The sequence below is a fragment of the Oryzias latipes genome, chromosome 24 (assembly GCF_053564925.1).
Source record: "Oryzias latipes strain Hd-rR chromosome 24, Olatipes_Hd-rR_3.1".
NCBI lineage: Eukaryota > Metazoa > Chordata > Actinopteri > Beloniformes > Adrianichthyidae > Oryzias > Oryzias latipes.
Window position 1 is genome coordinate 3,689,035 of NC_136260.1, and position 22,849 is coordinate 3,711,883.

Here is a 22,849-nt window from a genome sequence, read left to right on the forward strand (position 1 = left end):
AAATGGGCAAACCTGTACGGGGAACATGGGTGGTCATACAGACCACTCGGTACATGCACGAAACTAACATTAGCCTGACGGGCACTTCACGATAGACTTAACACACGCACGATAATGGCACGTTCCATTATTATGACGTCTCCCGAGGTGGTTGCACCGTCCTCAAGCGAACTACAAGACAAACCTGTGGTCTCTAAAGGCAGTAATCACAACTGCCTTTGAGGGTAGACAAGGGTTGTCTGTGGGGTAAAAATTGGCAGACCTTCGTACAGGGCACAAAATGGCAGGTGCTGTAAGCCCGTAGGGTAAAAATGCTCATGCACATTTTTCTATGGACATGCTGCTGTTGACAGGTTGTAGTGAACTGCTATTCAACAAATAAGGGTAAGGATGACGTGACAAGTATGCTCTCCTTGTGGATTCCTCTCTTACAGTAATTTAATTTACCTGCTGGTTGAACACAGGCATGGTGTTCTGTGTGCATGAGGAGGTGCATGTCGGAGTGATGTGTGGCAGGAAGTCTTCTATGCTTACTAAGAATTTGTACAGATATGCTCAAAACTTGTAAACAGTTGTGTGGATGCTGTGTGATAGAATGTGTGTGTGTGAACATGTGGGGATGAGCATCAACGCATGTAATGTAAGAGTGACAAACAAAAAATCTGTCTTCATTTGCTGGACGGGACAAAAGAAAAAAGAAATGAAGAAATAAGACTGTGTAGTTTATGTGGACATCCTACTGGTTTTGTACTGCACTAATGTAATACGCGTACACTCAGTACACGGGGCATTCACGCACGATTAATTACAGCCAGCACCTTACTAATGACTAGAAGGCAGCAAGAGGGCAGCATCAACCATACGTAATAAGTACGTTAAACTTACATTAGCCCTGCAAATACTTCACAATGCACTTACCACCACACGCACGACAATGGTACATTCTATTTTCATGATGTCCCTTTAGGTGCTTCAAGGGAACTTCAAAATCCACCTGTGCTCCTTTTAAGGTGCAGAGGTCCTCTCTACAACCCTCCACAAGCCCAGAAACCCCCCAAATCTGTAGCATCCAAATAGATCAAGACCCCATACGGGTGAATGTGGCTAAAGAATTTAGACAATTTAAGAAGTTAGTGGAATAAAATATGAGGGTAGCAGAAGAGCCAAAATAGCAACATCAAACGTGTAGGCATTGTTACATGCAAATTTAGATTTAAAGTGACACAATCTGTGGATCTGTGTGGATCTTAAGTAATCCATTCATGTGTTAACTTTACATTAAAAAGGTTAGCATAGTTTGTTTTGGAAAATGTACTCAAATATTATGCAAGAAGTGGCTGTTATTCTTTTTTTAATATATCCAAAGATATATGAAGAAACAATAAGGAAGGATTGTAAAGTTCCTAACTAAATTTTCAATGGGTTCCAGGGAGGATTTAGATGATTATTTCAATAAAGAACTTAAGCATCTTTTAAATTTTGTAATTTAGTATTTTGCTTAATATTTGGTTCTGGTATCATCTTTAAAGATTTTTGAGGCCAAATAGTTGAGACATTTCTTTGCTTTCTTGTCTGATTTTCAATGGAAGTTTTGTATTGATGTGATGAATGATACACTGTAAACATGCTAACAGGAAATGAGCAGATAAGTGGGAGTTGCTGGTTAACTTCCTTAAATCCAAATTGCTCCCAAAACAATACACCAAATCCATCAGCTGAGTGGATGAAGGAGACTCTGAAGATACAGGAAAACAGTAAGAGAAGAAATCCACACTGTCAGAAAAATCCCTTCTATCCACCCCTGTTCTATTTCTTTGTCCTTCTTGGAAAAAGTAACTCAGTAAAAGCTAGATGGTTTCAAAGTAAACATCTAAAATATGAATGAAAAGGATTCCAGGGCACTTCACTTTGATTCATACCCCTAAACAATATGACAGTGGACATCTGAGATTGCAGGATACCTATATGGTCTAACTCATACCAGAAGGAACTGTTTAATCATGAGACAGGAAGGGACCTAAAACCTAAAAACTCATAGAAAGTCGAAACTGAAACATTCCACTTAGAATTTTAAGGTCATCTCCCATGAATCTGGCGGGGACATGGAGTTTAAAGAAGGATCAATTCAATTTGTAATGTTATTGTACTGCATTTGTAAACTAAATGGGGCTGGTAAAAGAAATAGTATCACTTTCTGATGCATCTCATGCTAAAGTAGTAATCTAAGGAAGTTGTTTTGTTGCCCAAACAAGTTTGGCTAACTACAAAAATAACTTTTAGATAATTTAAGGCAAAAATGACAAAAAGGACATATCTTATCTCATCACAGGAAATAAAATCAGTGCACTACTCTGTCTGCGCTCAACAGTGTAAAATGGTAAAGAACTGAAGCAAGGCTATAGGAACACATTAAGCACCCTCTGGCCACTTTGAGGCACAACTGCTTGTTAACGCAAATTTCTAATCAGCCAATCACATGGCAGCAAGCCAATGCATTTAGGCATGTAGACATGGTCAAGACGATCTGCTGCAGTTCAAACCGAGCATCAGAACGAGAAAGAAAGGTGATTGAAGTGACTTTGAACATGGTTGTTGGTGCCAGATGGGCAGGTCTGAGTATTTCAGAAAATGCTGATCTACTTGGATTTTTACCCACAACTGTCTCTAGGGTTTACAGAGAATGGTCCAAAAAAGAGAAAATATCCAGTGACCAGCAGTTCTGTGTGCAGAAATGATGCCAGAGGTCAGAGAAGAATAGCCAGACTGGTTCCAGCTGATAGAAAGACAACAGTAACTCAAAGAACTGATGAGTCTCCATTTCTGCTGCCACATTCAGATCATAGGGTCAGAATTTGGCGTCAACAACATGAAATTATGGATCCATCCTGCCTTGTATCAATGCTTCAGGCTGGTGGGGGATATTTTCTTGGCCCACTTTGGATCCCTTAGTACAAGTTCAGCAACGCCACAGCCTAGATAAGTATTGTTGCTGACCGTGTCCATCCCTTTCTAACCACAGTGTTCCATGTTCTGGTGGCTACTTCCAGCAGGATAAGGCGCCATGGCATAAAGATGGAATCATCTCAGACTGGGTTCTTAACATGAAAATTAGTTTACTGGACTCAAATGGCATTCATAGTCACCAGATCTCAACCCAATAGAGAACCTTTGGGATGTGGTGGAACAGGAGATCAGCATCATGGATGTACAGCTGACAAATCTGCAGCAACTGTTCATGCTTTCATGTCAATATGGACCAAACTCTCTGAGGAATGTTTCCAGAACCTTGTTGAATCCATGCCAACAAGGATTAAGGCATTAAGCACTTAAATTATTTTTTATCAGACACTGGGTTTGTTTTGTGTAAAACCTACCGACATGTTTCGGCGGAATGCCTTCCGCCTTCGTCAGGGTCGTCATCAGATGGTGGCGTGTGACGTCTTTAAAAACAGCTAATTTGTGACTGAGGCGGAGTCACCTGTCAAACTTTGACAAGTGACTCCACCCCTTGATGTCCGTCTTTCTCTGGAGGATGTTGCTCCAGGTGTGAGAGAGCAGGAAAGCCCCCTCATCCCGGTTCATGGAAGTGTGGGCTCGTTTTCTGATCTCCACCGCCTCTTTCTGAAAAAGATCAAAGCAGGACACACGCAGGAGATCACAGACCACTTGAACACGATGGACGATACAGGACAAATCAAATTCACACATGAAGAGGAAAAAGACAACTCCATCAACTTCCTGGACATTAACATCAGACACATGGAAAACAAAGACATAAAAATAAAAGTACACAGGAAACCAACTCACACAGACCAATATTTATTATGGACCTCAGAACATCCTACCACTCACAAAATATCTGTCGTAAGAACCTTATTTGATCGTGCAGAACTGGTAACGGACGGGGAGGACAAAACGGAGGAGAAGAAACACATAAAAAATGCACTAACCAGGTGTCAATATCCTCAATGGGCCATAAAAAAGGGACAAACACAGGTGGAGCAGAGGAAATGCAAGGAAGTAGAGAAGGAAAAACTGAGGAAAAAACCAGAAAACAAAGGAATGGTTACATTGTCATACATCAGGGGAATCACAGAACGCATCCAAAGAGCCATGAAAAAGCATCACATCAGCACCCCAGTGAAACCGTATAAAAAACTCAGGCAACTACTGGTTCACCCAAAAGATAAGATTGAACAAAATAAAAAATGCAATGTCATTTATGAAATCCCATGTCACACCTGCAATAAAACATACATCGGAGAAACAGGACGCTCCTTCATCACAAGAAAAACAGAACATCAAAAAGAATGTGAAAAGGAAACAAACAAAATACTAACAAGAGTCAGACGACAACAGGCAGTTCAAGAAAACATGAAATCAGCCATAACGGATCACTGCAAACAAGAAAACCATATCATGGACTGGGAAAAGGCCAAAGTCCTCCGCACCGAAGTCAACAGACACCGCAGATGGATCATGGAGGCGGTGGAGATCAGAAAACGAGCCCACACTTCCATGAACCGGGATGAGGGGGCTTTCCTGCTCTCTCACACCTGGAGCAACATCCTCCAGAGAAAGACGGACATCAAGGGGCGGAGTCACTTGTCAAAGTTTGACAGGTGACTCCGCCTCAGTCACAAATCAGCTGTTTTTAAAGACGTCACACGCCACCATCTGATGACGACCCTGACGAAGGCGGAAGGCATTCCGCCGAAACATGTCGGTAGGTTTTACACAAAACAAACCCAGTGTCTGATAAAAAATAATTTAAGTGCTTAATAGAACTTATAGACACAATGAACTTCATTGAATCATCAAGGATTAAGGCAGTTCTGAAGACAAAAGGGGTCCCACCCGGGTATTAACAAGTTGAACCTAAAAAAGTGGCCGGTGACTGTAAATGCTGGTATTTGTCATTATATTGTTAGACAATTTAGCCAGGAGCCAGATAAACTATGTGCGATCATGGTATGTAGCCCACACAAAGCAATGCTTTGTCTGCGAGTCCCACTGTTTATGTTTCCATAATTGGAGTGGCAGAACTAGACAATGTCCATCTGGCCAGGCTGATGAAGTTGTGAGCTAATTTACGAAGTCCTTTGATGTTATTTTTTTTTTTTTGAAAGTCAATTGGATTGTCTTGTACTTCTGTCTCTCATGTTGACCCAAATGTCCTCTTTGATATAGCTGCTGTGATCAATCCGCTCTGTGCATGAAGAGGTCCACAGCACAGTCTGGTTTGCCGAAGTGGGTCAGAGTAGCGTTAATGGACTATGGAGCCCATATTATGTGAATGTTGAGGCGCCATTGCTAAGACATCTTTTAGGTACCACTCCATCTGGTCCATCAGCTGCTCAAAGCTGTTCAGCACAAATCTGAGAAGCATGTTGGCCTACAAGACAAACCAGAGTCCAAAACATAAAGTGAGTGTTTTTTTTCTTCTATGCAGCCTGTTATGTCCGCAAGCAAATTAGCTCGAATTAAAACTTATTCTATAATTCCCACAACAACATACGTTTTTGGAAGTTTTGAATATTTCTTCTCATGAGTAGAGATTGGAGAGTTTTTATGTTACGGGCACCTTAGTTATTTTAGACTAACCTTTTTTGAAAGACTTCTAAAAGTAATGAATGTTTTACCTGCAGCAAGAATAAAATGTGTGCTATATATGCCCTGGTGCACTCTACAGCTAAATAAATCTGGTGTTTTTGGTGGTTTTTGGTGGAGTTCCCTCATAGCTCAGGTTTATTTTAGGTGTTGGGCAGGAAAGGAGGGCTTAGAACCATTCCTTGCTTGGTGGGAAAAATGCATTTGGACCTTTTTATAAAACGACTATTATGTTAGTTTTTTTACTCTAATGCAGAGAAACCCAAAGTCCTCCAGCAGGAAAGTAGTATCATTGCGAGAAGTATTTATTCTAGCAGCAGGATAAAATAGGTTGGTTTAGTGTTCACCACAGCTGATGAAAAGATAGAAGAAATGGGCTTGAATCTTGATGTAATGAAAGCTATTAAGCCCATTAAAGAGGCCTAAAAGAGACTGTGTGGTTCCAGTGAAAACACTGCAGTGCAGAATTAGCCAACATTTTCTCGCTGCTGTTCTACATCAGAAGAAAGTCAACACCTGGAACCTTTAGCAACCCATCAGTTTTTCCTGATATTTGTATGCATTGTTAGAATATGGTCATGCTTCATTTGGATACAGACAATTAAAACCATCAAAGAGTAAGCTGTTTAGAGGGGTGAAAAAAAAAACGAGTGAGGTTGTGGAGGAATGTTAACCAGCACCCCACCACAGGCGTGCTGTTGTGCTGAGACAGAAAACACAGTGTTAAGATTGCTGCTCTTCCCTAAAAGTCCTGCAGGCCAGCTTTGCGGCCTCAACCTTTATGACAACAACACCGAGCGCTCTGATTTACAGGTCTGAATCAAACTGTCACCCCTGTCCTCCACTTTGCAGACTTTTCTAAACTGCGTAAACATAAATCCAGCAGGGCTGGAGGAATTTAAAGAGACAAGTCAAGCTGAACATTAAAGCGCTCAAAATGTTGCATTTAAGCAACACTGTCGGATCAGGTCAGACGGCCTGGTGTAGGGTGGGGTGAAAAACTTCCTTTTGGTTCCTGTCTCTTCAAGAAGAGAACAGAGATGTTAAAGCATGACCTTTGGGGTTTGCAGTAAATATCACTAACAAGTAAAAATTAGTCTGTTTTTCCTTAAAACCTCCATAAGCTGTGAAGAGAGTTTTTAAAAAAAATATTCAGTGTAGTTATTTCAGGAAGTTCAGATGATATCTGATAATAAAACTGACAAACATTTTTGTCAACGGTATCTGTTGTAGCCACTCCTCCAGCTTGGGGGTTACTGCCCCGAGTGCTCCAATTACCACAGGCACCACTGTCACCTTCACTTTCCAGGCTTTCTCCAGTTCTTCTCTGAGTCCCTGGTATTTCTCCAGTTTCTCATGTTCCTTCTTCCTGATGTTCCCATCGCTTGGCACTGCCACATCCACCACAACGGCCTTCCTCTGTTCTTTATCCACCACTACAATGTCTGGTTGGTTCGCCATTACCATCCTATCAGTCTGGATCTGGAAGTCCCACAGGATCTTTGCCCTCTCATTATATATATATATATATATATATATATATATATATATATATATATATATATATATATATATATATATATATATATATATATATATATATATATATATATATATATATATATATATATATATATGTATATATATATATATAAAATATTTTAACTTGTTCTGTCCAACAGCTGAGCAAACAAATTGGAGCTGAAGGCCTTTTGTGTTGGACAGGTTTTACTATCACAAAAAGAGGTTGTATAGCTTTCAGAAACCAGAGTGTAAATTTGTATAAACCGCTTTTTGTTATATTATTTTTTATTTATTTGTTACATTTAGTGTGTGTGGGGAGGGAGAGGGGAAGAATGTAAGAGGGGGGGGGGGGGGTGGAAGAGAGTAAATGGAAGAGAGGTGAGAAAGTGGGGGATACAAGCACTGATTTGAATGAGTTAATATTTTAAGTTGTAACAATTATACCAGATCTGCTGGAAAGACAAATATTACATCAAAGGTGAAACTCTGACACGAAAATGAGTGGAAAATATCTGTCCATCGATACACTGTGGGTTAGGAGGAGGGTTGAAGCAGACAGGGAGCAGTGTGCACGTGCACGTGGGGGTGGAGATACATGCATGCTGCCGAAGTGAACCGTGTGTTCATAAGTAGGGATGGGTATCGTTAAGTTTTTAACGGTACTACTACTCTTATCGATACTGCTTATCGATCCGGTATTTTAACGGTACTCTTATCCATACTTTTTGAGGACGAAAAATAAATAAATAAATAACAAATTAAGAACATAAAGTGTTTTGTTTCCTCATTATGCAACAACATTGTTGTTTTTAACAATTTTTTTACTTTATACATGAGAATGTTCCAGACAGGATATTCATTTTAATTATTTAATCTAATTATTTTTATTCTTTATGAGGGTGATGTTTCCTTTGATCTTTTGCCCATTTCCCACAACCTTGAACAGACTTTTCTGTCTGTCAAACACCAGAGTTAGGATTGAGTGAGATGATGGAAACAAATTCACTTTGATGCAAACTCCTTTCTATTTATTTATTTTTGTTTAAATCCAGTAAACCCAATAAATTATATTAATTTTACGGATGACAACTATCATTAGTCATTAATTATTATTAAGTATTAGGAAGCAGTTGATAGTTTGTCACGGGTCTGGAATCATAAGCGGTGAATCTAAGCCCCGCCTCTCTACCTGTTTGTTTTGTGTAGAACACGCCGCCCCAGCGTGTTCTACACAGCGCAACATACGGTCATCGTCATCGCAGCAGCAAGGTGACAGGATGGTAGGGGCTCCTTGATGCAAACTTCATTAATTTTACGCAGAAACGGGTGTTCTTAGTCTAGGGTATGAGGGGCCGTATAAGACATTATTTATTCTGAACCATTCACATTCATTCATTCTTGCTCTCACAGTCATATATACTCTCTTTCGCATACATATATTCTCTTACGCATACATATATTCTCTTTTGCACATACATATATACTCTCTTTCGCATACATATATTCTTTCTTGCACATACATATATACTCTCTCTCGCATGCATATATATTCTCTTATGCATACATATATTCTCACTTGCACATCCATATATTCTGTCTCTTGCATGCACATATATTACTTTACACATACATACATTCTCACTCTCATTGTCACTCTTAAAAAAGAATATATGTATGTGAAAGACAAGTATATATGTGCGTGTGAGAAAAATTATATATGTGCGTGTGAGAGAGGAGTATGCATGAAAAGGAAGGCACTTTGCATGAACCGGAAGGCAGATGATTTCTCGTGCTCTGATTGGACGAGAGGCCGCCACCTCCCATTTTGAACAGACGCTAACATGTACCAGCAAGAAGGAGCCACGGAGGTCCTGCAGCAGGCCATCGGAACCTTAACAAATATTTTATCTTCACCTCAAGTGGTCACAAATCTGTCTGCATCTCTAGAGACACAAAGGAATGTCTCAAATACCAATAATGGTAATAGAAGTGCCACCGAAACAGAAAATCCGTATCGACCTTAGTCCTAGCCCCCATGAGCCTTTGCGTGAACTATCGGCGACACTTCCTGTAGACGCCGGAACACGCATTTACATTAAAACAAATTCCTCTTGTTTTCGATCCATAACTACATATAAATGTGGGAAAACCAGCTGTCATTTCTTAAAAAAGGCAACGGTGAGGTGGAGATGAAATATTTGTTAAGATGGCCTGCTGCAGGACCCCCGTGGCTCCTTCTTTCCGGTTCGTTTTTTAAAAAATAAACTTTATTAACAATATATTGAACATACAAAATACCAAACACAAAACTCGACTGTGTGCAAAATACAATCTTCACGTTCGCCAGGAGAATGAACAAAAAAACCATAATTATAACCATGTAAAACAGGTTATGCAAAAATAAAACAAAAATAATAAGGCAAAGGAATCTGTTAAAGTTTCAGGAGAGACCATGTTTCAACTGTTCTGACAGCTTTTTTGTTAGTGGAAGATTTAATACTGTTCACATACAATACTATTTCTTTCTGAAAAACATAAAACACTGTTTCTTTGTTGACATATTTACACTTGTGAATAAAATATTTAGCCATAATTATAAGTAAATTAACTACATATATTTTTTCTGCATTACGTCTTCCTTGTGTAAAATATCCAAAAATAATATGCTCGTAAAATAATCTATAATCTTCACATAGATGAGTTCTTATAAAATGTATCACATCTTTCCAAAATAGTTGAGTGAAAGAGCAAAACCAAAAAAGATGAGGCACAGTTTCTGGTGAGGAATGACAAAATGAACAGTTTATGTCCAGATCTTTTTTAAACTTAGTAAAGAAATGTTTCACTGGATAAAATTTGTGAAGAATTTTGAAAGAAATTTCTCTGATTTTATTGGTGATGAAATACTTTTGTGGCAGGGTCCAAACCTTTTCCCACTGAATTCTACATCCAAAGCTGTTCCAGTATGAGATAACATACGGTTTTGTGGCAATCTCATTTTGAAACAGAGAACGGATACTTTGATTATTACTGCTAGCTGAAAAACATACCTTTCCACACCACAAGTCTGTTAATTTGGGATTTCTTGCTGGTTCATGTAAGTGTTTGCACTGTAATCCCTAGCAAGTTGACTGAACTTAAAAATTATTGTGTAACAGATTTCGCAACAGTTAAGTTATATTATTAAAACTTTTAAGTTAACATTTTATAAAATTTATATTGTCAGTTGGCTTAAATTTGTATTTTTTCATATAAAAAAATATTAAGATTCCCCAATTTATAAAAGAGATATTATTTACTTAAAGTTTTTAATATTTTCCAACTAAAAAACACTTTAACTAACTATATCTTTATAATATCACTCAACTCATAAAATATGTAAAATTCACTCAAATGTTTTATAAATTCTCTAACTCGTTAAATGTGTAGCATTGAAAATATTTAAAATTCTTCAGCTTAAAATGTATTCTAAACAGAGATATTGATACTGCCCCATTACATTTTAAAAGCTAACATTGATAAAAAACCAACAAACGTGAAGGCCACACAATAGTGATTGCTTAATACACTTTTTTTAATTGCTCTTTAAAAAAAGAAAAGCACAAATATCAAGAGGATGAAGAAACAATCAGTGCAATAAAACTGCATTATAAGAGTACCACACAACATATTGACAAAAAGAGTTGGTTTTGTGTTGTACGGCAGAAAAAGCAAATGATCACAACAAAACACATTAATTACATAACACTTAAACCAACAAATAGTCCATTCTGGAAGACTCACTCAACGAAACATTCTTCAGCGTCAATAAAGGTCCTTTCAGTGGTTTGCTGTCCTCAAGGTTCAAGACAGCATTCTGAATAAATATGAAGGCAAGTTCAAGTTTTTTGGGGTGCTGTAGGTCCAGAGCATAGATGTCCCCGAAGAGTTAGAAGAGATTAGTCAGCCAGATGTGTGGGACCACTGACGGCAGCATCAGGAGCATCACCACGACAACTGAGAAGATACCCACAGAAGTGTCTGTGAGGTCTGGTATTCTGGAAAATACAAAACAAAAAACACAGATGAGTTCAGACCCTCAAAGATATTCATCACACTAATGTCCAAAACTGACATTCCTGCCATCTGTCAATGGGAATCTTTTCATGCTAACATTCTGTTAGCTTTTAATCAACTGGCTATGATGTTTTAAGGACCAACTCCAATTAAAATTGTGTTTTTAAAAAGTTCTTTAGCATTTTTCTGAAGGAGGACATTTATAAAATAATTTAAGATTAAAGCTTCATTTTTCTTTATACAAACAATGATGGATCAGGAGCAGAAAAGGTAAACGAAAAGGTTCCCACTCCTTCCAATCAAGAGTCCCTGATGTTCGCCTTTCATCTTCCGTCTCATTTTTAAAACCATTTAAAAATATCACTCAGTTTACAAACTACAAACAATTGCCCTATTTATTATGTCACTCGATAAAATCTCAATCAATATTAAAGGATTAGTGAAAACCATTTACAGGGAGTTGTGTGCACTTACTGTACAGGTCTTGAAGAAGTTGGAGGCATCTTCATGCAGATAAACAGGAAGTGCAAGGAGGACAAGTGCCCGTCTCATGTTCACATCACGTTGGTCCTAAACGAATAAAAAGAAATATCCATTACCATTGAAGCAAATGCAGAGCAAACACTTCCAATATTTATTTAAGGAACTTTAAGAAATAATAAAATGATACCTTTTCTAGATGTCTATTTCTAGTAAGAGGACAATACAGTGTTTATGTCATGATCCACTTCAGGTCAAAGACCCAAAGTCATTTTTAAGGCAAGTTACACCTTGGCTTCTTACAGCTGTTTACAAATGATTTGTTATCCGTTTTTGAATTATGCACATTAGAAATTCACCTGGAGTTCATAAATCCTAACCAAGCTGGCCAGTTCCTGTCTGTTTTGGTGGACTTGGTCTCAGAAAAGGGCAGCTTTAAGTTACACAAACATGTAAAAACTGCACAATTTCCTCTGACTGCATAACTCTACATAAATCCATTTCAGATCTTGACAGATGAGTTTTCATGGTTTCAAATGATGGAATGGTGCTAATGCAACATAATTTTATTATTGTAATATACTGTCATAAAGACATGACAATATTCCAAAGTGTCTCCACATACATGGCAGTGGAAACACTTTGGAATATTGGCTATGTAGTACTGCAGTATTATATGTAGTACTGCATAGTGCCAAAGTAACAGAACACAACTTGCACCTCCATTCCATTGTGCCACCTTCAGCCTACAATCTAAATATGTTTAGTTACATTGTAAATAATTTCAGCTCTATTTAGACCTTTGGCTAGTTAAAATGTGCATAAATGCTTCCATGCTGCCGTATAAATCTAATAATGGTAATAGTTCAGGATGAATATATTAAATAAGTATAAAACTCACCCACTGACACCTCTTTTCTGGTGAAATGGTGACTTTCTGGTGAACTCTCTGAAGTTCAGTATCTGAAAAAGTCCAAAAGAGATTTTTCAATGTTAAAAAAATGTTTCAATTATATTCTGATCAAAAAACATTTACCTATTGCATTTTTAATTTTTTTAAATAGCTCTAGACAAATAACTGATCAGGAGACAAGTTACCTGGCTGGCCTTGGCGTCTACCTGGAGGTGAAACACTGAACACTCTGTAGTTCGGTACCTGAACACAACACGAGCACGTTGATTAATTTATTTTTACAAAAACAGTTTTTATAATGAAGATCGGTGATTTATAAAAGCTTAAATCTGCATTCAAAACCCAATGCTTCCATGTAGCAACCAGGCTTAAAACTGTTGGCGGTAGCTCCTCCCACACAACCGTTAGAGGCTTTGAGTGACATTTTTGGACATGTGTCCAGGGGCAAACTTTAGCCTAAGACAGAAGCCTCCAACGCGAATTTCACACGCGGATCACGTTTAGTGTGATTGCAGCATAACAGATCATTTCTACCTCTGAAAAAACAAACAAACTCATCACTGTCGTAACTTACGGGCAGAAATGCATTTTGGGTTTGGCTCGCCATACGTCTGCTATGACAAACTAATCATGTATACATTGCCACATTAAGCTCTGAAACAATCGTAACACACATATGTTTAAACAACAGTAAACCACATTTACGTTAGTATAAGAGCATTTTTAAAGCATTCATTCAAAATAAACCATGAACAATACTTACCAAATTAAATCAGGGCTGAAGACAAGACGGCACCATCAGCGATGAGGCGGATGGAAAAAAAAAACGAGGTTGGGGTGTCTTGAAGCAGGACGAAATCGCAACGCATTGCAGAAAAATAAAATGCTCGACTTTCAATTTCAAACGTCGCATACTCGCATTCGGCAAATCCAACATGGCCACCTGAGCTAACGTTGAGAAAACGAAAGACCCTCCCACCAGTAAGTGATGACGTCATGACGCTACTTCAGGGATCTTTAAATTTTTGAGTGCTAGATACAAATAAGCTTTAAAATATTTAGCACTGTTAAGTTAAATTTGAAAAAATGTTGATAGAGCTTAATAAGTTATAGTTGAATCAACTACAAAATGACATTTAAGTTGTGTAACCTTAATAGTTAGGAGCCAGTACAAGTGTTAGGGTTTACAGTGTGTTCAAAATGGTAGGTGGCGGCCTCTCGTCCAATCAGAGCACGAGAAATCATCTGCTTTCCGGTTAATGCAAAGTGCCTTCCTTTTCATTCAAACTGCCTTCCTTTTCATGCAAAGTCACTTCTGTTTCATGCATACTCCTCTCTCACACGCACATATATACTCTTCCTCACACACACATATACACTTGTCTTTCACAGACATATATTCTTTTTTAAGAGTGACAATGAGAGTGAGAATGTATGTATGTGTAAAGTAATATATATGCATGCGAGAGAGAGAATATATGGATGTGCAAGTGAGAAAATATGTATGCGTAAGAGAATATATATGCATGCGAGAGAGAGAATATATGGATGTGCAAGTGAGAATATATGTATGCGTAAGAGAATATATATGTATGCGAAAGAGAGTATATATGTATGTGCAAGAGAGAATATATGTATGCGAAAGAGAATATATGTATGCGAAAGAGAGTATATATGACTGTGAGAGCAAGAATGAATGAATGTGAATGGTTCAGAATAAATAATGTCTTATACGGCCCCTCATACTAGGGCGCTCACGTGTCCCCTACGAGATCGCCACTGACTGTGTGTGCGCTGCCTTGTCTTGTGTGTGCGCGCGCGGCGCGTGCTGTCTGAACAAGAGCCCCGCCCCCCTTGCACACAAATAGACAGAGCTTTCCGCTTCAACGAGAATACCGAAATTAATATCATCATTAATTAACGGAAAATTGACTGACTTCGTGAGTTAAATATGGCAGATAACGCTTGTGGGACACAAAAAAAGAAAAAGTAACTTCTCCAGAACCGTTCAGGTCAGATCTTAACGATACTGCGGTCTTGAAGAATGTGGCCCCGGGGCTGATTCAATACCGGGGCACGGTACCCATCCCTATTCATAAGGTGAACCAGATCCTACCCAGCCAGACCAGGAGAGGGGAAGAGAGACCCCCAGGCCAGGAGTCCCCCCGGCATCCGGACCCAGGCAGCCCGGGAGGAGGGGACTGCCCACCCACCCAGCCAGGCGAAGAAAAGGCCCCCCTACAGTGGCTCCCCTGATGCCCAAAGGCATAAGCGAACCCGGCGTCCGGCCCCCAGGCCACAGGACAGGAGCGCTTAGCCGTACCAGGCGGCAGCCATGGGGGCCACCGGGCGCCTGACACCGAGACAAGGGCCAAGGCCGGAGCCAGGGCCCCGAGAACCCATGAGCTGCCCACCACCCGACCGGCGCCCTGTCTCCGCGAGCCAGACCCGGCACCCGACCTGAGCAACCCAGAGATCGCCGCGCACCCACAGCCACCCCCCCTACCCACTACAACCCTCCTCCCCCGCCATATTATCTGAGCCCCCCTCCCCAACCCCCTCAATTCCCTTCCCCCCTCTGTGATGGGGAGGAAAAGCCCCAGAGGATCCCAGCGAGCCAGCGCCCAGGTCCGTCCCACCCATGCACTCTCGCACACATACTCACAATCTTCTGGTAGCCACATTCATTTAATATAATAGTTCTTTTTAATCAAAATCCATTTTAATTAAATCATATTTTGAAACAAAGAAAAATATTTATACAGTGGTTGTGGTACAACTTTTATTCAACCATATCTCACCTGGCAGGTGAGACAAAATCTGACTGTGGCCTTCTGAATTCACAAAGCAGGCTGTCATACCTGTAAGCAGCTGAGGCAGACAGTTGCAACAGCCAATCGGGTCTCAAATCTGTGAGTACAATGCCGCCTACAAGGCACTAAAACCAGCATATATGATTTAGACCGAAGTTACATGTATACTCATTAGCCACTTTATTAGGTCCACCTTGCTAGTTTGGGTGGACCCCCTTTTGTCTTCAGAACTGCCTTAATCCTTAGTGGCAGACATTCAACAAAGTTCTGGAAACATTCCTCAGAGAGTTTGGTCCATATTGACATGACAGCATCACACAGTAGCTGCAGATTTGGCAGCTGTACATCCATGATGTTGATCTCCTGTTCCACCATATCCCAAAGATGTTTTATTGTGTTGAGATCTAGTGACTATGAAGGCCAGTAAACTCATTGTCATGTTAAGAACCCAGTCTGAGATGATTCCATCTTTATGACATGGCACCTTATCCTGCTGGAAGTAGCCACCAGAACATGGAACACTGTGATCAGAAAGGGATGGACACGGTCAGCAACAATACTTATCTAGGCTGTGGCATTGCTCAACTGGTACTAAGGGATCCAAAGTGGGCCAAGAAAATATCCCCCACCAGCCTGAACCATTGATACAAGGCAGGATGGATCCATGCTTTCATGTTGTTGATGCCAAATTCTGACCCACAAAATGGAAACTCATCAGACCAGACAATTTTTTTCCAATCCAATGCAATCTGTTATAAAACAGAATGCTGAAGTTTTCCATTAAAAAACATTAATTCTACAAATAAATTTTAACAATTTCAAGTTTTACAGAACAAACATAAAACTGACAAACATTTTTGTCAACATCCTGAGAATAATCTAGGAAGTAAAAGCAAAAAGTCAGAGTTTCTTCTGGTAGTTTGGACTGTTGCTGCTGTGCAGGTCTGACCTTTGCTGATTTTGCTGGAGAATCATAATTTATTTCAGTCTGACAATGATCATGCTTGATGGCTCTGCTTCAGCTGATAGAAAAGGTTGGTGGTTTTTCTTGTTTTTAAAAAGGAACTTGCGTTCTGCACAATTTGCAGTGCATCTTGTGCTTTTTTTTGGGTCGGATTTTAAATAACTGAAATACCTCCACACACGGGCCACATTTAATTTCTGAGTCACTGGCCAAGTTGGCCGGCTGATAAAAAATGTAATCTGCCAACTAAACATAGTTTAAAGGGCCAAATTATAACACTGTTTTACACTACCCTTCTGATTTTTTTAAGGAAAGGAAATTACATAAAAATAATTTATAATTAAAGCTACAAGTAGCATTTAGCGGGCCCGAGCACGTGCCACCGCCTGGCACGAGCGACCGCCCCGTGAGCAACGCCCTGCTCGAGCCATTCTCATTGTTTTTTCTTGTCCATTCTGGAGCTCCAAGCTAATGTTAATATGACAGCAGCCTGTGTGTGTGTGTGTGTGGGGGGGGGGGGGGGGGGGGGTAGACTGCAATCTGTTGCCTTAAAGGACAAAGACTTATGCATATAGCATGAAAAAAATTCTTAAATCTAAGCCTCGTTTAGACCTGCTCATTTTCTCATCAAGTAGAAGAAGGTTTTATCAGATTAAGAAACAAGCAATGATAATTCCTATCACTGTCCCTAAGGATGAGAACAATAGAACTCATTCAATTTCCACTACAATGTCTAGATGAGTGTCAGCTATGTCTGATAACTTGGCGAATTAGCTGGACCGGGATCTTGCAAAGTGCAGGTGGTTAACGTCCAGTGTGATGAGTCTGTGGACGGCAACAGTACAGCATAGCTTTTGGTTTCCACAAGAGAAGAACTCCTGACACATCTGCCCTAACAGACAACTACAAGAGGAGTTGAAATGTATAACATGGTGAAGGAGTTTTTGTGCAGAAAAAGGTACCATTAGAAAAGCTAGTAGCCATACCTTCAGACGGGGCTCCTGCTATGATTGACCGACAAACAGGTTTCATCACTCACTGTAAAGCTGACCCAGACTTTCCAAAATGTCTGCATTACTGCTGCGTCATTCACCAGTAGGCCTTATGTGCAGAAGTGATTGGCTCTGGACACATAATGACTCCTATTGTGAAAATCATAAAAAACCTCAGCTGCAAAGCAAAACAGAACAGGATTTTTAAGGTGCTATTGGTGGAGATATCTGCTGAATATGGTGAATATGAATATGGTGAATCTGAACTTGTATTCTTGACTGACATTACTGGAAAACTAAACCACTTGATCTGCGAGCTGCAAGACATTGGCAAAACTATATTTTTTTATTGACCAGCCTGCCTGAGCCAGTGTTTTTCTTGTGGGGATCTTTTCTGCCAGGGCTTGCCAGCTTGGTCAGTGGATGTTGCTGCAGTTGTCTCCCTTGCTGGGACAGCTGGAGTTAAACATAGCAGCCTCACGGCTGTGAAGTGGACCCCGTTGCTTTCCCAGTCTGGATGGGCACTGTGGTGATGTTCCAATGTTCAGGCTGGCTCCTGGTATGAAGAGATTCCCAATTACCATTTCCTAACCGCAGAGCCAAGGATGTGTTTACATGTTTAGGTAAAAAATGTGATGAACAGCTTCATGTTGTCTATTGATGTAAGTTTAAACCTAAACATGCCACCCTGTTACTAATCCAGTTGATATGGTTCTCCACCTGTGTCTAGGTGATAGAAAAGCATTTTTTTATATTTAGAGCTCCAAGCAAACAAACAGTTGTCTATATAAAAGAGCTTTTACAATTGTGCACTTTTAGCAGGTCTCTGAATACATGTGACCAATGTATAATGGATTTTCACAGACTTTGTTTAAAACTGAAGGTGACAGAGACTTTGGAGAAGTGGCTACATTATTCTGGACTTCTTTGTTTCATCCACAGAAGAGTAAAATATGTGATTGATTTTGAAAAGCTGCTGAAAAATGTATCTTTTTAAAATTGCAATTTCTAATTTGGGTTTTACATTTTGTGTTCCATTTTTTGTGATTTTATTAGAAAGATTTGTTATTTATTTGGTGTTTAAAGGTGGTACATATTGTATATACACAATCGTCTTAGAGACATTTGCTATATCTTGTGTTTGTTGTCATTGTAGTTTAATTTTATTGGATGTATTGAAAGGAAATGAAAAGAAGTTGCAGCATTGATTAAAAAAAAGCATAAAAGAGACATTTACTGTCTGATGTTACATCTGTAGGAGTGTACTGAGGCTGGGTTTTGTTTTGGAGCACATTCATATGTTTTGTTTGTAAAAAAAAAAAAAAAGATAAAATATAAAGTTAATTGTATTTTGGATGAATAAAAAAGCAATGATTAGTGCTGAGGATGTATAAAAGACAAACAAAACAAAGGAAATTGCTGTATTTTAGTGTTGAACTAGGCTTTCTAACTGTTCTACTTTCTGTCTGCCACTCCTGGCTAATTTACATGTGAGCACACAGCCGGGGGTTGGGGGGGGGGGGGGGGGGGGCTAACTCCACTACTGCAGCAGGGGAGACTGATGAAAAGCTTGAGGATGTAAGATTGAATAAATAAAATCCTAGAGTTGACCAGTTCATTTTATAAATGTAAATATTTTTTATTTTGGTGCTGATAAACTAAACAGAAGTTATGATAAAAATATTTGCTTGAGTCAAAATGTCCAAAAATTTGCTTTTAGCACAATAGGGTGATTAAGGTGGTTAAATGTTTCTCCTACGTATAGTGCTGCTTTTCAAACGTGGAGCTTTGTAGGACGCATCTAATTCTGAAATCTCAGCTTCCTGAGACAAACGGCTGATTTCCTATAAAGCTTGATTATATGACTGCAACGGAATCGACCACTTCCTGTTTGGCAGTGCCTTACGCAGGCACCGTCAGATGTAGAGCCATGAAACTTGAGATGATGAGAGAAGAGCCTTCTGAGTATCTCCAGTTTTAATTTCATGCAGATCGGAAAAAGCACATAGAAAATACAGGACAGAATGTGCCCCATGCAATGACTAGGTGGCGCTATAGAGCTCGTCCAAAGTTGTCATATCCATGGGTTCAGAATGGAAGCTTCATCATATCCATTGAAATTCAGTGAGATTGGACAAGGAATGTGCACATGAGAGCAACATTTGTGTGCATGGCGAGACGCCCAACTTTGCCGCTCTGTCAAGACCACACCCCTGCGTTGAAAGATATGTTTTTTATCAGAGTAAACTTCAATGGTTTTTCAACAGGTGGACGTCATTTTGAGGTGTGTCGGCTCATCCTACTTGGAGCAGTGATGCTCCAAGTAAAACATGTCATTTCCTGTTGCCAACAGGTGGCGCTACACCTGTTTCGGATTTTTCGACTGCAGATGTGTTCAAAGTCAGACTACAATCATGCACAACAAATTTGGATCAGATTAGATTATTTATGGCTGAGTAATGGCCATTTTTCTTTTCATGGCGTGATTTCGAAACGACCTCAAATTTTGACGCGCCGCCACGGTCACAAACAACCGTAAAAACTTAAAAGCTTCGCAATTTAATATTGGACATGTGTTTAATTTACAAAACCAAAGTTTGGAGTCATTGTTCAAAAATCTCTAGGAGGAGTTCGTTCTAGAACGAGGCCTGCAAATGACCAAAATACAGCAAAAATGACATATTGACATCAATATAGCAGACTTCCTGTGCAACTGACAGCTTGGTACCAAGAGACTTTTTTGTAGGTCTCCATCTGATGAACATGTCCTGTAAAAATCAAGCTTGTATGTTAAAGAACATGGCGGGGCTCTCAAAAACAAACATGGTAGGTGGCGCTATTGAGCCGTTTTTGTTCACCCATGCAAGTGCTGTATATCTCAGTTGGAGATATTTATGAGGCATCTCATTCTGAAATCTCAGCCTCGTGATACAAACGGCTGATTTTTTATGAATTTTTAATTATCTGACTGCAACGCAATCAACCACTTCCTGTTTGGTGGTGGCTTGCGCAGGCACCGTCAGGTGTACACCCATGAAACTTTAGACGATGAGAGAAGACCCTTATGAGTATCTCCTGCTGTAATTTTATGAATGTCGGACAAAGCACAGAGAAAAGATAGGTCAGAATGTGACATAAAATATATTTGTCAATATCTAGGTGGCGCTATGGAGTTCGTCCAAGATTGTCATATCCATTGGTTCAGAATGGAAGCCTCATCACCTCTATTGAATTTCAGTGAGATTGGACAAGGAATGTGCACGTGAGAGCAACATTTGTGTGCATGGCGAGACGCCCAACTTTGCCGCTCTGTCACGACCACACCCCTGCATTGAAAGTTATGGCTTTTTATCAGAGTAAACTTCAATGGCTTTTCAACAGGTGGACATCATTTTGAGGTGTGTCGGCTCATCCTACTCGGAGCAGTGATGCTCCAAGTAAAACATGTCATTTCCTTTTGCCAGCAGGTGGCGCTACACCTGTTCTGGATTTTTCCACTTCTGATGTGGTCAAAGTCAGACTACAATCATGCATATCAATTTTGGATCAGATTGGATTTTGCATGGCTGAGTAATGGCCATTTTTCTTTTCATGGCGTGTTTTCAAAATGACCTCCATTTTCGACGCGCCGCCACGGTCACAAACATCCGTAAAAACTTAAAAGCTTCGCAATTTAACATCGGACATGTGTTTAGTTTACACAACCAAAGTTTGGAGTCATTACTCCAAAATCTCTAGGAGGAGTTCGTTCTAGAGCGAGGCCTGCAAATGTCCAAAATGAAGCAAAAATGACATATTGACCTCAATATATCAGACTTCCTGTGCGAGTGACAGGTGGGTCCTTTCAGACTTTTTTGTAAGTCTCCATCTGAAGAACATGCCCTGTAAAAATCAAGCTTGTACGTTAAAGCGTATGCGGGGCGTCGGGACAAAAGTCACTGTAGGTGGCGCTATCGAGCCGTTTTTGTGCGCCCATGCCAATCTCCTATAAAATACGAAATTTTTCGCCACTCCTGATGTGTGTGCCAAATTTGGTGAGTTTTGGGGTATGTTAAAGGCCTCAAAAAGGCGACTCTTCCGGTAGAATAATAATAATAATAATAATTAAAGCTACAAGTAGCATTTAGCGGGCCCGAGCACGTGCGACCGCATGGCACGAGCGACCGCCCCGTGAGCAACGCCCTGCTCGAGCCATTCTCGTCGTTTTTTCTTGTCCATTCTGGAGCTCCAAGCTTTTGTTAATACGAAAGCAGCCTGGGGGGGGGGGGGGGGGGGGGGGGGGGCTGTAATCTGTTGCCTTAAGGGACAAAGACTTTTGCATATAGCATGAAAAAAATTCAAGCAATGATGATAATTGCTATCACTGTCCCTAAGGATGAGAACAATAGAACTCATTCAATTTCCACTACAATGTCTAGATGAGTGTCAGCTATGTCTGATAACTTGGCCAATTAGCTGGACCGGGATCTTGCAAAGTGCAGGTGGTTAACGTCCAGTGTGATGAGTCTGTGGACGGCAACAGTACAGCATAGCTTTTGGTTTCCACAAGAGAAGAACTCCTGACACATCTGCCCTAACAGACAACTACAAGAGGAGTTGAAATGTATAACACGGTGAAGGAGTTTTTGTGCAGAAAAAGGTACAATTAGAAAAGCTGGTAGCAGTGACTGCAGATGGGACTCCTGCTATGATCAATAGACAAACAGGTTTCATCACTCACTGTAAAGCTGACCCAGACTTTCCAAAATGTCTGCATTACTGCTGCGTCATTCACCAGCAGGCCTTATGTGCAGAAGTGATTGGCTCTGGACATATAATGACTCTTATTCTGAAAATCGTAAACAACCTCAGATGCAAAGCAAAACAGCACAGGATTTTTAAGGTGCTATTGGAGGATATGTCTGTTGAATATGGTGAATATGAACATTGTGAATCTGAACTTGCATTCTTGACTGACATTACTGGAAAACTAAACCACTTGATCTGCGAGCTGCAAGACAATGGCAAAACTATTTTTTTTTGACCAGCCTGCCTTAGCCAGTGTTTTTCTTGTGGGGATCTTTTCTGCCAGGGCTTGTCAGCTTGGTCAGTGGATGTTGCTGCAGTTGTCTCCCTTGCTGGGACAGCTGGAGTTAAACACAGCAGCTCACGGCTCTGAAGTGGACCCCGTTGCTGTCCCAGTCTGGATGGGCACTGTGGCGATGTTCCAATGGCCAGGCTGGCTCCTGGTATAAAGAGATTCCCAAATACCATTTCCTAACCGCAGAGCCAAGGATGTGTTTACATGTTTAGGTCAAAAATGTGATGGACAGCTTCATGTTGTCTATTGATGTAAGTTTAAACCTAAACATGCCACCCAGTTATTAATCCAGTTGATATGGTTCTCCATCTGTGTCTAGGTGATAGAAAAGCATTTTTTTTTATATTTAGAGCTCTAAGCAAACAAACAGTTGTCTATATAAAAGAGCTTTTACAATTGTGCACTTTTAGCAGGTCT

The 22,849-nt window shown here is 40.0% G+C and overlaps 1 protein-coding gene and 1 long non-coding RNA gene across 4 annotated transcripts in view; one reads left to right on the top strand and one right to left on the bottom strand.

Moving 5' to 3' along the window:
* nt5dc1 (5'-nucleotidase domain containing 1) overlaps positions 1–22,849 on the top strand; it is a 97,389-nt gene that overhangs the window by 14,967 nt on the left and 59,573 nt on the right. The gene's annotated exons all lie outside the window — the stretch shown is intronic.
* Positions 10,995–13,411, bottom strand: LOC144990126 (uncharacterized). Of its 2 annotated transcripts, XR_013654083.1 has the most exons (5): positions 13,347–13,411; positions 12,769–12,826; positions 12,572–12,633; positions 11,665–11,760; positions 10,995–11,171 (listed from the first exon to the last, which is right to left on the bottom strand). It is a non-coding gene; the product is annotated as an uncharacterized LOC144990126 (long non-coding RNA). The 2 variants fall into 2 exon arrangements; XR_013654082.1 differs by lacking the exon at positions 13,347–13,411 and having other exon boundaries at positions 12,769–12,871.